Here is a 16,564-nt window from a genome sequence, read left to right on the forward strand (position 1 = left end):
AGTTAAGAAATTAACAGTGGCAGAAAATGGCCAACCTTTCATTAGGGACTTTCATTAGGGATTTTCATGTGTAACAAAACTATTTTCTAATCACCACGGTACAGCAAACATGCTTCTGTATGTTTCAAAGAGGCCAGCAACAACTACAGTCGACAGGCAAAAGTCTCAGCAAGCATTTGCAAATTTGGTGTTCAAACAGCACTCTGCCCCTCCCAACCCATATTTCTGCAAACTGCAAGTCCAGCATCCCTCGAGAACGCCTTCTGCAGTCTGGTGTCAGGCTGTGCTTGGCACTTCATGTCGGGGCAAGATTTCCTTCAGTCTCTTGTACAACCAAAGTGATGAGTGTGAATACAGCAAGTTGAATTATCAAGGTGGAGACATTTTATTTCTTTATTTAAATGTCAGGTGCCCCATAACGATCTTAGCGTTCTTGCAGTAGAAAATTTGAACTCACAAATTCGACTCACAAAGCCGACAGCAAACCACTGCCCAAGGAGTACAGAAGGTAGTATCACTCTGGGCATGACCCGATGATAGCTTTAATTCCTTTTAAAACGATGCAACAGGACCATGCCTCAGAGACATTTACCAAGCTAATACCGCTGGCTCACTGTGAAGCCCCACACAGGCTTCTGGCCCCCATGAGCCGGGCTGCCCAGAGGCTGGCTACAGCGTGAGATGGTTCCCCAAGCCCCTGCCACACCACAACCTCAGGTGCTATTTGTAGCATGTCTGCATCACCTTCCCAGTGTATCCTGTGATCTTAACCTTGTCTACTGCTATCGTTACCACAGAGTACAGAAAGAAAAAAAATTGGAAATCTTCATGTAAAGCAGAGATGACAGCATGCCATCCTCGGTTTTAGAAAATGTCACTGGCCACGTATTTCACAACGCATCAAAGATTGCTTTCAAAACTTCAGACAGTTATCCAAGTCTCATTTTTCATCACATTCCTCCTGACAAATTAACACCAGCCTTCCACTTCTTACAACTGAGAACAACGTATGTTTCCCACACATCCTGATCAGCCTCTTTGCTCTGAGTTCACTCCAAACCCATCTCCTAACACCCTGCTACTTCCTGACCACTCATCTCGACCTTTCTTTTATCCTTCTAACACAAGTTTTGAGTGTTTATTCTACCCATACCCACAGAACTGTAACCTGATAGAAACTTCGTAAAATCTGCTTAAATTCAACAAAACACAATAGATGGCAGGTAGGATTATTTTTCCTTTGGCAACATGACACAACCACCATCCAGAAAGTATACTAATAAATAGTTTCTGGATCAACACAAGTAATACAATTCATATACGTAGACCTGATGAGCATTTTAATCTCCAGTGTCTAATGGCACATGACTTCTGAGTAGAAGATGTTATTGTCTGGTAAATTTACTGAAGAGGGACAATCTATAAGGAAAAAAGCACACAAAGGTGACAAAAAGAATCAAAGTTTAGCAAATAGGGGCAATGTTTTATTTTATCAACACCCAACTTAAATTGGGGGGGGGGGGGGGGGGGGGGGGGGGCAGGGAGAAGGCTCCAGCCATGTCTTTCTTAGAACAAACATAATCTGTACCAAAAAGGCCAAAGATTTGCTCAAACTGATCCTGTTAGACAGCGTTAGAAAGCAGATTTTTCTCACCACTCACCATTTTCACATCATGTACTCTGAAATGTGGGAGAATCTACCATCCCCAAACTGTAAAAGTCAATATAAAATAACAGTAACCATCCAAGTCTCTTTTTAACTTACTTCTAACTCTCTAATCTATCAATTTACCAACTCCCTCACTGTACTTAATATGCAAAGAAACTTGCAAGTTTCTAAGGAAAAATAATCATACATTTCCAGCAAGACATATCTGTATGTTGCTTTGGTTCCAAATACAAAGTGAAATAATAAGAAATTATATTGACTTGCTAATGTGTTACAAAAAGAGCTTACATTTTTACAGTATTCTTTCCATTTAACTTATAAGTTTTGTGTCCTACTTTTTGGACTATTAAAAGAATTCTTTGCTTTTTAACTTTAATTATCTTCTCTTTACTCTTCCTTCATTTCTTAGTTGACAGGATATTATTAGTCCTTATGGAGGATGCTCTTTGATAAATAGGACCACTACTTTAAAGCTGCATTTAATTCCTCTTACTCACTTCCTCACCCTGAAGCAGTTTGCCACTGAGTACCTACTCTTTTGAAGGAGTCTCATACATAAATCAAATTTCAAGAATCAAAACCAGAGCATTAACTGTTACCATAAAACCTGAACTTCGCTACACAATGAAGTTAGACACTGAAATTTAAAAATCTGAAGTCAGCATTAATGGATTTCTGTGTCACTTCCATTACAACTTTCTTATGTGACCTCTGCAAAACGTCTTTTGGTTTAATGCAAAGGACAAAGCAGAAGAGGCACACAACCTCTTTAGTTGAGATTTCTTTGTTAAAGCTGTTTTTACTGCTAGCAGATGCACCTTCTTATAGCTTCATCTTGAATGATGTTTTCTCAGATAAAAATCTTCTCCAGTCTGTTACCTGTCCACAGAAGTTGAGAAATTTCATTGTTTTCAATTATGTTTTGCAGAAAGTGGATAAGGGTGATCTGACAGCATCAAGATAACGGAAGAGTGTTTAGAAGTCAATAAATGTTGCTAATGATTTCTATGTCTGATAGCTAAAATTCCAATTTTAGCTTCCTAACAGAGTCAGGAGACTGCAAAGAACTCAGCAAGGCATTAGATAAAGAAAAAAAGCACACTACTGCTCAGTCAATAACCAGCCTGAAATTATAAAAGCAGAAAGACATGCTATTTTCTGAGGACAGTCCAGGTGTTAATCATACAATGAAATAGCTTCAAGTATAGCTTGCTCTTCTCTCCCCCACCCTTTTTTCTTTTTTAAAATAAAAGCTTGCTTTTCTCCCAGCAGTGTTTACACATAGCTAAGGCAATGAGTTCGTACGTCTTGCATTTTCAAATGTCATTCAAGCTGTTTGTCGATCTGTCCTAAAATGTCACATTGTAAAGAACTAGTCATGTTTCCTACTTTTCATGTGAGGCTCCAGTTGTCACCTAAACAAGATGGAGGATTTTTTTTCCCCCATATATAAAGAAACTTTGTCTAAAATTAGTATTAAAACTAACAATAATGTGGGAATAATTTATTTCTGTGAAATTTAAATCCTATTTATAAAGAGAGATGAACCATCTCAGCCACAGATCTGACTGCTTTTACCAAGAAGCACAGGAGCTGAGGGCTAGAGAGAGAGTCGAGAGATGAGCTCTGTCTTCAAGAGTTTTTGTCAGACCTCCAGCTAGGCCAACACAATCACTGTATTTGAAATAGGCATTAAATTGGTCATCTCTGGGGAGGGGCAGGGGTGGTTGCTGTTTTGAGGGTTTTTGTCATTGTTGGTGGGTTTTTTTAAGCAAGACTTAGAGAACAATCAGAACTTTTTAAAAAAAGAAACCAAAGCTCTTTTGAATTTTTTTTATTTTAAATGTGGTTTTCAACTAGTACCTTCCATTGAAGCAGACTGAACTCCTTTACAAAAGGTTTTACAAACAGCATGTACAAATTTGTTTCTCCCCCTAGACAAGAGAAAGGCATTATTGGCCTGTATTTCTTAGATCTATTATATGCTATTTCTTTATTTATATACCTTTATTATAAGTATCGTGCTAAGATAATAACTACAACTTCACCAGATCCCATGACACAATATTCAGCTTTTCAAAAATTCATCCTGTACTATATACTTTCAGAAGGCTCTTTTTAGAACACAATTTATGTGTTCTTTACTGCTTCCCGGCAGGTGAAGAACACATAAATTTACACATGCATAAATTTCACTCGGAAAGTAAACCAGATCTGCAGAACTCATTTCTGCTTCAAGCTAATGCACTAAGTCTCACTATGGCTGATGGCTCTTGTAACACCACTCACTTCCATGGTAGCACAGCTGTAATGTCTGCTTCTCCAAGATACAAATAAGAAACCAAGATCCTTGTGGCACCATCCCATACTACAGGCATGTTAAGGTCAGTTTTATTTTGGCGAGCGAAAGCCTACTTTCTTCCTGAAACCACTTATTAGTGTCCCCACAATAGCAAAAACTTATAACTAAAACAGAAATCCAAACTTGCTTAGGCCACTGGGTTTTGGTCTACCGAGCTGTAGTACTTCTATCTCCATAAAGACTTGCTAGCTCATCCCTTTAGCACGTGGTGAAAAGGGTAGTCTACTGGACAGATGCTGACCAGCATTCCACTTGCAAATCCCTTCCTTAAGGGCTGCTTTGTGAAGGCAGAAAAAGGAGAAAAGAGAACACCATCTTAAAGACCCACCTTCTGAAAAACTGTCTCATAATGCCAGGAGAGAGAAAAAATGTGATCAATTAAAAATATTAAACATTTCATATGTGGTTTTCCTCTTCCCTCAGCTTTCAAAGCACAAGTGCTTCTCAGATTCCATCACTATTTTGAAGTCCGGTACTAACCTGCTACAGCAATTAAATGGAAAAAGCCTCTTCCATGAATCTTTGGACAAATTACACTTTTGCCCTACACACTGTACCTGTTGTATCACAACTTCTGTACATGTGAACAGCTTTCTCTTTACTGTAGCAGTGAATGTTACATCTAAAAATTCAACCTCTTTGTCCCAGCATTACATAAACTCTTAGAACTGATACTAAATGAAAATATTAGACATCAAGGATGAAGAAATTTTTTTATCCCTCAAGAAGTTGCTAAAATGCTCACAACTATTAAAAATAACAAAGAATTATAAGAATCTATGCTTTAAAAAAGGTGTAAGCAAGGCAATAAAGATCTGCAGACAAATATGAAAACATGGAAAAGAAGCTTCTCACCTTACTTAAAAATTATGTTTTTAGAAGCCAGAAGCTAGTCTTTTTAGTGATAATCTCAGAAAAATGTATTAATATATTCTGTTTGAATTTTTTAAAAAATTATGGTCATATATAGTTAAAATATAAGCAATAAAGGAAACATTGAGGTTTTTCCTAGATGTTTGTCCTCTAAGAGAATATTTACAAATACACACAGTTCTGTCATCTCTCTCGCATTCCCCTCCACACACAGAGATATATATATTGAGAAAGAGAGAGAAACACATGTTATTGTTACCACTCTCTAAAAAAAACACTACAAACACCTATACTCAATAAGTCATAAGAAAATCCTATCTTATTTCCACAGGCCATTCCAATGGGGTTCAGAGAAACCTTCTGCCCATGGTCCTTAAAAAAGCATATATCCATGTATTTTTCCAGAAAGGGGCAGAAGAGGGCAGGATAATGGAAAGAAAAAGTCAGTAGAAGTTTCCCCATACAACTAATCAGAACCTATTGTAATTTGCATAAATATTCAAGCAATTAAACCATTATACCCAAGTTCTGGTTCTCCCCAAGCCTTACATTCCCCTAATACAGGGGATAGCACTTTTCCTCAAGCTTACTTCACCAAACTCTGTTGGAACGCTACAAGTAAAATAGTATAAGGTGAAATAAATCACTCTCCATCCTGCCAACTTACTGTGTGTTTATATATTATCAGAAATAAGCCAGGATCTACTTATACTCCCAGCTGAAGTCAGCTGGAATTGTGCCACCAACTTCCATTCACGCAGGACCATGCTAAACATCTCTGACCAAGACTTTGTTTTAATACCTGTGAAACACATTGCACATTTTGATGCCATATAAAGCACAGTAGTAACAGTAAGTCAGTCTTGCATAAAACAATAAAATGTTTAAAATAAGTATGTTAAGACCTGCTTTGAATAACAGAGGCTGCTGAATACTATTTAGTGCTTGTGACCACCTGCAGTATCATATCCAGGATACCATGCCAGGTTTAGATTTCTGGATGAATGCCGACTATAGGATATGCTATTTTTACTAAGTTCTGACTTCTCTGTCCAGTGGCACATCTCCATTTCTAAAGTGGTACAGTAAGGCTATTAAAGCTTCCAGTTACCATTTGGCTCAAAACTTCAAACTACTAGAAAGTTCTTTTGCAAAACTCTGCTTCATATTCTGATTGACCTTACACAACAGAACTTACAAATAAAACCAAAATAAACATCTGGAAACAGCATAATTAGAAGAGGTCAGCTGTGCTGTGTATTGATCTTCCCTCCTTCCCCGAAGTCTTTCTCACTAAGACCCAAAATAACAAATAAATGCCAAATAAATTTTACATATATGTTTGCAACTTTCAGTTTAATGCACAGAAAAATCTCACTGAAATAGGCTTCACCTTCTAGGTAGACTCCTCCAGGTATCTATAGTATATTGACCATAGCTGCCTCTGCCTGAGTGACAAAATAAAATTAAAAACGCAACAACCCAACATTGTGATAAATGTATATATATATATATATACACATCTATGCTATATATACACTATATACATATGGTGATAAATGCATATATATACTATATTCCACATAGTAACATAGATGCTGGGAACCACCATTCATCAAGTTCTTATTTAGACTGTAAGACACTGTGTACAGTGGACAATCAAGTTTTACGTAAGAGTTTATAGTACAGAGCTGCTGTCTAGTTTTCCCAAGGAGATATTTTTAACCAAGGTACAGGGTCACCAAGTTTGGAATGACCTGTAGCAATCAGAGTTTAAGATTTCTACCTTTCTACTCACATGCACTTCTGCCCTTACCTGACACATTTCAACAGGTAGACTGAGACTGATCTGAGAGCTATCTTCCATTATGACAGATTTTAATATATTTTTAATCATAGAGATTTAAATGTGAGCATGGTATTTGGCATGCATCCTGAAGCAAACAATAATTTTCTGCCAAAATCTCCAATGAAGACAATCCCAATAGTTAGAGGGAAGTGTCAGCCAGAAACAGTTACATGAAGCATAAAACCCCCCTGAGAAGGAAAAAGTCTTTATTTATTAAAGTGAAAATTTTTTCATTCGAATACTTCTGATCTGTTTTTGTGGATTTTCTCAGGTATGCTTAATTAAATCCAGTCATCAACACCAACTTTGTTCAAAAGAGCAATTAATGAATATGGCACAAAAGCAGCTCAGCCCTGGAGGAGTCTCTGACATTTGTTCATAGTGAAGATTGTTCATTAATTGCTCCCTTTGTTCTAAGCCTCTTAATGATATTTTTGACACAACACTACAAGTCATTGTGACTTACTCCTCACAGCTATCGACATCTGCACTATGTTAAGTTAATAAAACTACCTTTGAAAGATTTTCAAGAAGATATTTAAAGACACAGAGGAAAAAAGGTCTGAGATGTTCTGACAGTGGAATAAAGACGCTATATTGAAATTCTTACTGTTATTTCCAAGTAGACTGTATTACAGATAATTGAAGCAAACATGTTGTGTTCTGTATTTGCCATAATAACTCAAAGAGAAGCCCCCCATGCCGTTGCAACCTATTTGAACTGTGCTCCCACACCAAACCATAATGCTTCATAGGTCTTCTGAGGATCATAAGTTCTCAGGCAACTGAGAGAATTGGTTTTTCGATTGCTTCAGTAAAAATGATTGGTTTTGTTTTTGTTTTTTTTTCTTTGAAAAGGAATAGAAGGTGGAGAGTAAAGAGTCTGGCTCTGGGTTATGAAGTAACCACACCGAACCAAAGATGTCTCTCCAAGACTTAAAACAAGGTTATTGCCATTTCACACTTCTGGAACCCAAAAGAGATAAGCAAAGCCGTCCCATAAATTAAAGCACATACTCAGTGTGAACTTTGTAAGTTTGAAAAATTGACTCGTTTATCTCCATAACATGTCCATAGTATCACACCATCAATGATAGAGTTCTACTGCAAAGTACATCATAATTCACAGAAGAAACACAAAGCAAATTACAAATGAGCTGCATGGAAAGTCTGTACCTGGATAACAGCTGAAAGCCCTGTAGATCCACTGACCTTCAACATGCAAATGAAAACTCTGTCCACCCTCAGAACTAGTGACATTACTTCAACTATCCTGACCCAGTTTTCCAACTTGAGTATCCATTTCTGTAATTCATATTACATAGCAACTCCTTCTGCCTGCCAATCATTTACATTAACACAGCCATCAAGTTTCATGCAGTTATACATATGAGAAACTCTATGTTAAGCATTTTATTAGCTAATTGTGTACCTCTAAGTACTTCAGAAAAGTAGTGCAGCAGCAGTAGACATAGTTAGCTGGGACCTTGTTTCTTGATCTAGTACAGAAGGAGTCAGCTCCTATGAACAGCCAAGGCAAGCCAAAGAGGGTAACGCCACAAGCCCAAGTAGGGTGCTGGGTGTTTAGCGTGTAGTGGTGGAGAGAAGGAAGAAATGCTGTCACAATTTTGCAATTGCCCATATCCAGTCTACTAGCTCCCACCACATTGTTCTCCTACAACACACAAGCTCTGGTTTCCTCTGAAGCTTTCCATTCCCACTCATCCAAAACATCCTCTCCCACCTCTTATTCCTACCAGCTGTTCCTCCCCTCTTGCCTACCTCATTATCTTTACTCTTTGAATGAGGCATAAAAAAAAAAAAAAACAAACAACCCACACCCACCCACCAGCAGCTGCCCTTCTCTGTACTGAGCTTCAGGACACAAAGCAACAAGAAAAAAAAGAGAAAAAAAAAAAAAAAAAATCAGACAGCCGCATGGGTGCCAGCAGGTTCCTGACAGCCCAAGCACCCCTGCTTGCCCAGAGTCCAGCAACTGCAATACACTCAGTCTGGTCACTGGAATGCAGGAAAGGTGACCTGAATGTCTTAGAGTGAATGTGGTAGAGGTAACATGACACTCAGCACACCTTCTGACGACTAACTGAAGGCTGAGCTTGCACATGGCTTGCTCACAGAAACAATTTTATCTGCTAAGACACCATCTTGGCTGACTTACTAGAGAGTGAAAGCAGAAAACAGTAATTCCACCTAGATACAAAATTCACAACAGGCTCTCATCCTTGGATTAGTCACTAAAGGATCAGCAAACTACACCAGCACTGTCACTGACATCTTATATGCACAAAAGAATCACTTGAGTACTGAGAGAATCATTTGTTCATTAATACATTTACACACATACAACCTATTAGCAAAACGCAGGAATACCATGGCCTGCCTTATACCTTAGGCATCATCTTGCACATGACAGATCTCACAGAATTAAGTTTACTAAACAATAAAGCAAGGGACATTCTGATTTTTTGGCCTTAAAACATACACATAACGAAAAGGAACTCAACAGAGCGTAAGAGCTCATGTTATTAGCATTGCTATATTAAAAGGTAGATAACAAAACATGTAGAACATTTATTTCCAATATTTTTTGGACCATAAAGCAGTGCTAATGTCAACCCTCAATATTCCACCCACCTTCATTAGTATTAAGCAACCTAACCTTTAACTGAGAACCCTAAAAAAGCAACATGCTATTGTACGTTATCTCAAATAACATATTATGACCTATTGATCCCACTTTTGGAACTACAGCTGCAGTTTGAGGGAACAGAAAGGGAAATAACCTAAGGGATTTAGAAATTAAAACATAACAACTGTACTTAAATCTTACACAATACGTGGACTTAATCACAGCCTGCAGCAAGAGTGTATGGCAATATGTATCATCAAATCAGAGGCAAACTATGGAGAAACATTTGCGCTTACAAAGTGTTCATGAGCTTTCAAAAAATAAAAGTGTATTAAAGCCTCAGACTTCCATGTACATTCTTATTACTGAGGTCCAATTAGCTTGTCCATGTTTCTGGTTCATCTAAATTAATACAACTTCCTAATTTACCGAAATTCTAATGATTCAGTTGTATCTTCTGACTTCAGTCAAACCACATCATGACCTCTGCCTTTAAAAGATCCCACTATGTCCATCCCGAAAGATCAATTTAAATTACATCTTTTATTCATTTTTTCCACTCTCAAGCAAAGTTTACTCCATTCTGCCCTGCAGTCCAGCCTGCCAGAATAATGTTAGCAAGTTTATGAATTTTAGATATTACACATAATCAGTATTTGATGCCAATATTTCTTTGCTGTTCAAAGAGATGAGCTCTTCAGAGCTCAAAATAAAATGATCAACTATTAGAACAGTGTCCCGATCTCTATTTTAATTCACTTTGTCTTTTGGCATGGTCTTGTGCACTAACCACTGGACTGAAAGGTTAAGTTCTTCACAGCAGAAAGGCCTCTCTGTCCTTCCACTATTATTTTCTCTGGGATGCTACAGCAGCATTTTGACTAAACAAACAAAGTGAGCACATGAACTTGCCAGTACCACTGTCTGACAAACTGGAAAAGACTAAAAATGTTTGAGTGCATTTGTTATGTACACAGAGAAAAAGCATACACATGCATCCCCAATCCACCCATATATTTATAAACTGGAAGGTAAGGTTAATTTTGATCATGTGTACAATAAGCCAGGAAATATTTATTAATGCTGTTTGCAAACACTTCCTCAGAAATTACAAGTGTCATGGATACATTTTATAATTAATAGAAATCTTTTAAGTTATACATAGGTTTTACCATCAGGAGGGAGCATTCCTATGATCCAGTCATCTAACTAGAATACTTTTGGTCACTGGGCCTCACCCAACAATCCCTAAACGTAAGTTATTACTCAAATGAGTTTTGCCTATCAGAGCCTACATTTAAGTCTAATACATTTGCCACACTGAAGTATCTATCAACACTCTAGTTTTACTATACAGATGCATTATACTTGATCTTTATCTGATGTTTTAGAACCTTGAGTGAACCAACATGTCACCAGAAGGATACAGGCAGTTTCTAGTCAACAGAAACGCCAGAGGAAGGCAATTAGCTAGCCTCTCCAGCTTACTTCATGCCACACTGCATAAGACACCATAAATCTCACCATTTCAATGGCTCTGCACGGACTGACTCCCATTCTGCCCTTCACATGCTGAGTTATAGCAGAATGCACTGGGAGTGATCACACAAGACTTCACTGTGTGAATGGAGATTCTGTCCCTAGATGCCTTGGGGCAGGGATGCTATACTTCCATTCAATTTTAAATGGCCAGGTCTACCACCACAAAACCTGGTAATGGTAAATTGATGCAACAGCCTTCTCTGTTGACAAGCTCTTGGGACCAAGAGATAAAGAGTACCGTTATCAGCCTAAATGCTGTTAAAACAGTGAGAATATCTTAGGAACTACTGCTGCAAAGAGAAGCTAAATTAAACAATATTTCAGAAGATACTAATAGTTTATATACCAGTTGCCATTGCTGAGGCTGAAGAGATTGTCAGTTAGGTCTGTCAGTAGCTTCCTCCCTGGTTTGTTGACTACAAGAGCAATTCCAATTTTTTCACTCACAGTATGACACGCAAACCTGAACAATACAATAAGAAATCTTGTTAACTCAAATCCTTATGACTCAGTCACAAAAGTAAGGCTCCCATAAGCACTCCAGTTCACACAAGCCTAATGCTTGTAGGACTAGTTATACAATGATGGCAGTCAACCCACATGCTATCATGAAGGCAGAAAGGGGTTTTTTTCCCCCCCTCTTAACGTTCTGGGATGCAGGGTTGCATTAGAAGTACCTAAAACACAACAATGAACAATATTCAGGAACATCCAGAAAGTTTTTTCTAAGATCGATCTTCCCAGTTATCAACTATCTATAGATAGTAATACAAACGCAGAAACACTGTTCTTCATACATTCAATACTTGTGCATAATTTCTTACAACGCTTAGAAAGCTTTAGTTGCCAAATAAGCAAGAAAGAAACAAGAGACTCAAACGTGCCATAAAGCAACACTTCCCACAATGCAGAAAGTGGCAAGGAGAGACAGGCATCTGGCCTGGCAAGAAGTGAACCAAATCTGCTGGTTAGAAGCAGAAATCTCTAGATCCTCAGGTTTTGTCTGTAATTGAGTTCTCTAGACCTGACCTATGACTACAAATAAACCTTTGAAAGTTCCAGCATGTGCAGAGAGCTGGGAACAAGTGTGGTGTCAACTGCTCTGCTCATTTCAAATGCCATTTTCAAAATTGTCTGTGTTATCTTTGTTAGAAATTTGAGGCTTATAAAAAAGGTCAAGGTTGATGAGAGTAACAGGAAAAAAAAACCCTCTCTTTAAAAGGACTTTTTAATGGGGAATGTTAAATCTACAAAACTAACAAATACATGCAACTATGAACAAGGCCTGATTTCTACAAAGAATTCACAGATCAAAACAGATCAGAAAGATAAGTTAAGCACATGAACTGTTCCACGCAAACAGAGCTCCCTATATTTGCAATTATGCAATTCTTATATTTCTTCTTCTTGAAATACTAGTGATATGCCTCTGCAACAAACTAGGGGGGGGTTTAACCTTCTGGGGAAAAAAAGTACAACACAGCATCTCCACAACTGAAGTTGAAGGACAAGCTTTGTTAACAGTCATCTATAAAAAGACTAACGTGTGCTTTCCCAAGAGGCAGACAGACCACTGCAGACAGTGCATTCATATAGGTACTCAAAGGAAAATAACACCTTTGCTCAAGTTATTTTAAGAGCACTTTATGATTACGGGTTTGAGAGACAAGTATAAAGACTTGAGTTAAATATCAGAGTTGTTTGTCTCTAGTTCAAGACTATTTTTCTTCAAACCTATCTGGCCTCATTGGCCTTCAGATTACAAACTGATCTTGTTGGCCTTCATATTACATAAATTTGCAAAACAATTTTCCCTGCCAGTGATAAGTGAACAAAAATGGAATTTTCTAATAACAGTTACTTGCAAACTCACTTATAGAAAGGATACTGAAGGAAGAAAATTAGTCCATCCACCCTCCAGGCCATTAGTTCAATTTAAAACAACAAAAAGAACAGCGATTCAGATGTAACAACAACAAAAAGAACAGTGATTCAGATGTAGAGCCCAGCTCTCTCTTTTTGCTGTTGTCACTACACTTTTTTTATTACCAGCAGTTAAAGGATCATGCCCGATGCCCGAGTTGCACTGGTTTGTCTTCATTATTAAAGACTTATCTAATGCTTCAGGTAAGGAGTCTAACACTATGAACTCAGGAAAGCAATAGAAGATGAACTGGAAAATTTTGCAATTCTCTTGAACAATTCAGGTGAGCCTGTAGACTCTGACCAAGCTTTACAACAGAATTACATCACTTGTACAAGTCTCCAGGGCCCAGGGTAACAGCATTTTAGGACTCCTATCCACATTCATCAAGAGAAGCTTTTCTTCCCACAAAGACCAACTTCTTCACCTTGCAGATCTCTAGATCTGTACGCATGAACTCATGCTTTGGGCAAATCAATGTAGAATGGTTATGTCGTTTTATACTACCCATTCCAACAGGATGTAGCAGAAGCCATTATCATTTTTCAAAAGAGTAAGGTCTGACAGACAAGCTCTGGAAGACTGAGTTCCAGTTTTTAACAGGCTATTACCCTGAATTTCCCCACTTCCTGACACACTCAAGGGCAATGCAATGAGGCGTTTCCTCCCAGGTACCTCAATCCTCAGCAGATGAGTTTAGACTGCTGGTGAATACGGGCATACATCTGTGCCTCAGTCCATTTGCAACCGCCACAAGAGAGCTATCATACAAAAAACTGTATGAACACACTTTAAAGCACTGAGGCAAAATCCACCAGAGCTCTTCTGCCAGTCCTAAATTTCGTTGTTATTTGAGGGACTAATAAGAATTTTTGTCTTCACACGCAATCCTCCTCTCCCCTCCTTCCTCACCTGATAATACTCATTGCACACCTGCAGTCACGCTGAGACTGGTGCCTATGAAGCCTTACTGGGATCAGTGGTCATGGATACTTCAGAGACAAAAAGCGGTTTTAAGAGGATCAGTTCCCTAATACTGTTTACAGTATGGCCACATGAAGAGTTACATTGGCACAACTGAAAGGCCCCAGTAGACAACTGACTGACATAAAGACCCAGAACTGCCATGGAGGACATCAACACTCTGACTAGCACAGCATCCTGCACCTATATCTGCCTGCTTTCAGGGGACACAGCATAGAGTGATTTTCAGGTCACAAAGAGAAGTTTTTATTAGAAGACAGGAATTAAGGGGGTTTTTAAAATTATTTTACCAAGTGAGAGTCAGAATATGGATTTGCAGTGTCAGAAACAGGTGCAAGAGACAACAACGCTACCATCATCGTTAGCTACTTCAGCATCACAGCTAGTTCATAAGGCTCATAAAAGTCATCAGACTCTTGGCCTACCCCCAGGCTGATATGCCTTGAAGAGCACTATCAGGCAACAGACCTCTCTATTCCCTTCCAAAGCTGAAATCCCATCTTTTAGGTAAACTATAATATAGTTTATATAATAACAGGCAATACCTGATGCTAGCAGCAATTTTGCACACTTATTCTCTCCTAGATATCTTTATTTATTAAGTATTTCAGTAACATTGCTTAGGTTTAAATAGCAGCAAGGAAAAGCATGCACGGGAGCAAGGGAAGATAGGTAAAAATCAGAATACACAAATACTGGTTTTAAAACAACCATATAACTCTGTTGCAAGTTCAGAATAAGAAAGCACACAAGACATAACAGAAGAGGCCATCAGTAACCTAACTCAGATAAAGTAACATACCAGCCCAATCACTGTGGACAATCCCTTTCCATAGCCTCCAACTTCAACAGTAAAGAAATCCTAAAATTTTACCAGACTGTGAGAGATACAAGGTAATGCACAATCTATCCTCCCATAACTGGCAAGGCCAAGAGTTTTCCTCAAGTACTCAGCAATTTCACTTCTATCAAACAAGGTCAAGAGAAAGGGCTTCAACCCGGTATGTCATCTCCCATAACAAAGCCATTTCAGTAGTGCCCCCAGTGTACACTTCGTAACTAGGGGGTTCTGCCAATTCAAACGTTAGTGGGCTTCCATTGAAACCATGTCACTGAAATGATCCAGATTACATAAAAATACACATAAAAAAGGGAAAAAAAAAAAAAAGAAAAAAAAGCAGCAGGAATTTCTGAAGTTACTTTATGCTGGAGAAAACACAGTGCAGAACAACTGCCTAAAAATTTTTAAAACCACAACACAAATATTCATTTGCATACCTTTGTCTGTAGAGTTCACCAGCAACAGAAATGAGTGATTCAGCAACAATCTTACTGTGAAGAACGGGGCCCAAAATTATTAAAATACTCTCCTTCTACTTAACCTTACATTAAGCATTCTTGATTCTCAGCTAAACTGAAGTCTAACCAGAAAGCACATTTCAATAGCGTTCTGGGTTTCCACCTACACTAGTAATTCATAGAAAAAAAGGCAGTAGCAGATACAGCAGCTAAATTTTGAAATTCAGAGAAGGGGTGGGGAAAAGAAGGTGGGGAAATCTCAATCTCTTCTTTCACGCGATGAACCAATCCTGTAGCCATCACATATGCTCTAATTCATTCATCACACTTATTTAGCAAAGCCTAAGAAAGCATCACAGTATTACAGAGAAAGAGGACAGCAACAGGCTGCATTTCAGCACTCTGAAAGCTATAATTTCTGTAAGCATCTCCTAAAGCAAACAAATACTGCTAAGTGGTTGCAAGTTGCTGTTCATCTAGCAAGGAGTTAAAAAAAAATCATCCCATTATATGACAAATACATTTATATTTATATGCCAAATATTGTAATATTGATAACTAATCAATCAACATCCTCTAAGTGAAACAGTAATTTCCATTACTGGGGTTGGTAGCCATGAAAAGGTTAACCAGTTCTGTCAGAAATGCAGACCCAACAATTCTAAGGTATACTGGAGCTCAGGGATATATCCTGATTTTAAAAATCAGAAAAGGAATGAAAATCTGCATTATCTTGCTATCACACAAGAAATTTCATAACACGGATCAGCTAATTACAGATAAATTTGGAAATCATAGAGCAGGTGACATGTTACAGCATTTAAAGTTTTTCTAAAACAAATCATTCAAACTGTTGGAAAAAAAAAAAAAAAAAAAAAAGAGATAACCTGTGAAAAGATAAGTTTCAACAGTTGAGTGAAACTCAAGAATTTCACCTGCAAACTTCATACAATCCCAGTGCAGACTTCCTATCAATCCCGGCTTTCTGCTACCGACAAACAGTAGCTCCTCTGAAGTTGCCTGACTTTCTAACATACACTGGCACACAAGTACAGATTTCTTCCCCAAAGATCCCCAAATAGAGATTCATTTTATTAATATATTTATACAAAATAATGAATATGGAGATAAAGAGTTGATTTATACAGCAAACAATTGGAAGACACAAATTTTAAATGCATAGACAAATCCACTAAACAACAAAATATTTACATGCTTTATAATCTGGAACATACATTCTAGCAAAAAATCAAGACCAGGACACTAATTAGACTGCAGTTTTGGGGTCATTAACTTGGTTTACATTGTTACCTTCCTGACAAACGTTAGGCAAATGTGCTAGATGTAACCTGGCAAATTTCTTAAATAAATCATCGGACACATTTACGAAGCAAACTAAATTAAAAGCCTCA

At 37.9% G+C, this 16,564-nt stretch overlaps 1 protein-coding gene across 5 annotated transcripts in view; it reads right to left on the bottom strand.

Moving 5' to 3' along the window:
* The window catches only part of SEMA5A (semaphorin 5A), a 348,842-nt gene that overhangs the window by 328,027 nt on the left and 4,251 nt on the right, over positions 1 to 16,564 (bottom strand). The gene's annotated exons all lie outside the window — the stretch shown is intronic.

This window comes from Athene noctua, chromosome 2 (genome assembly GCF_965140245.1).
Source record: "Athene noctua chromosome 2, bAthNoc1.hap1.1, whole genome shotgun sequence".
NCBI lineage: Eukaryota > Metazoa > Chordata > Aves > Strigiformes > Strigidae > Athene > Athene noctua.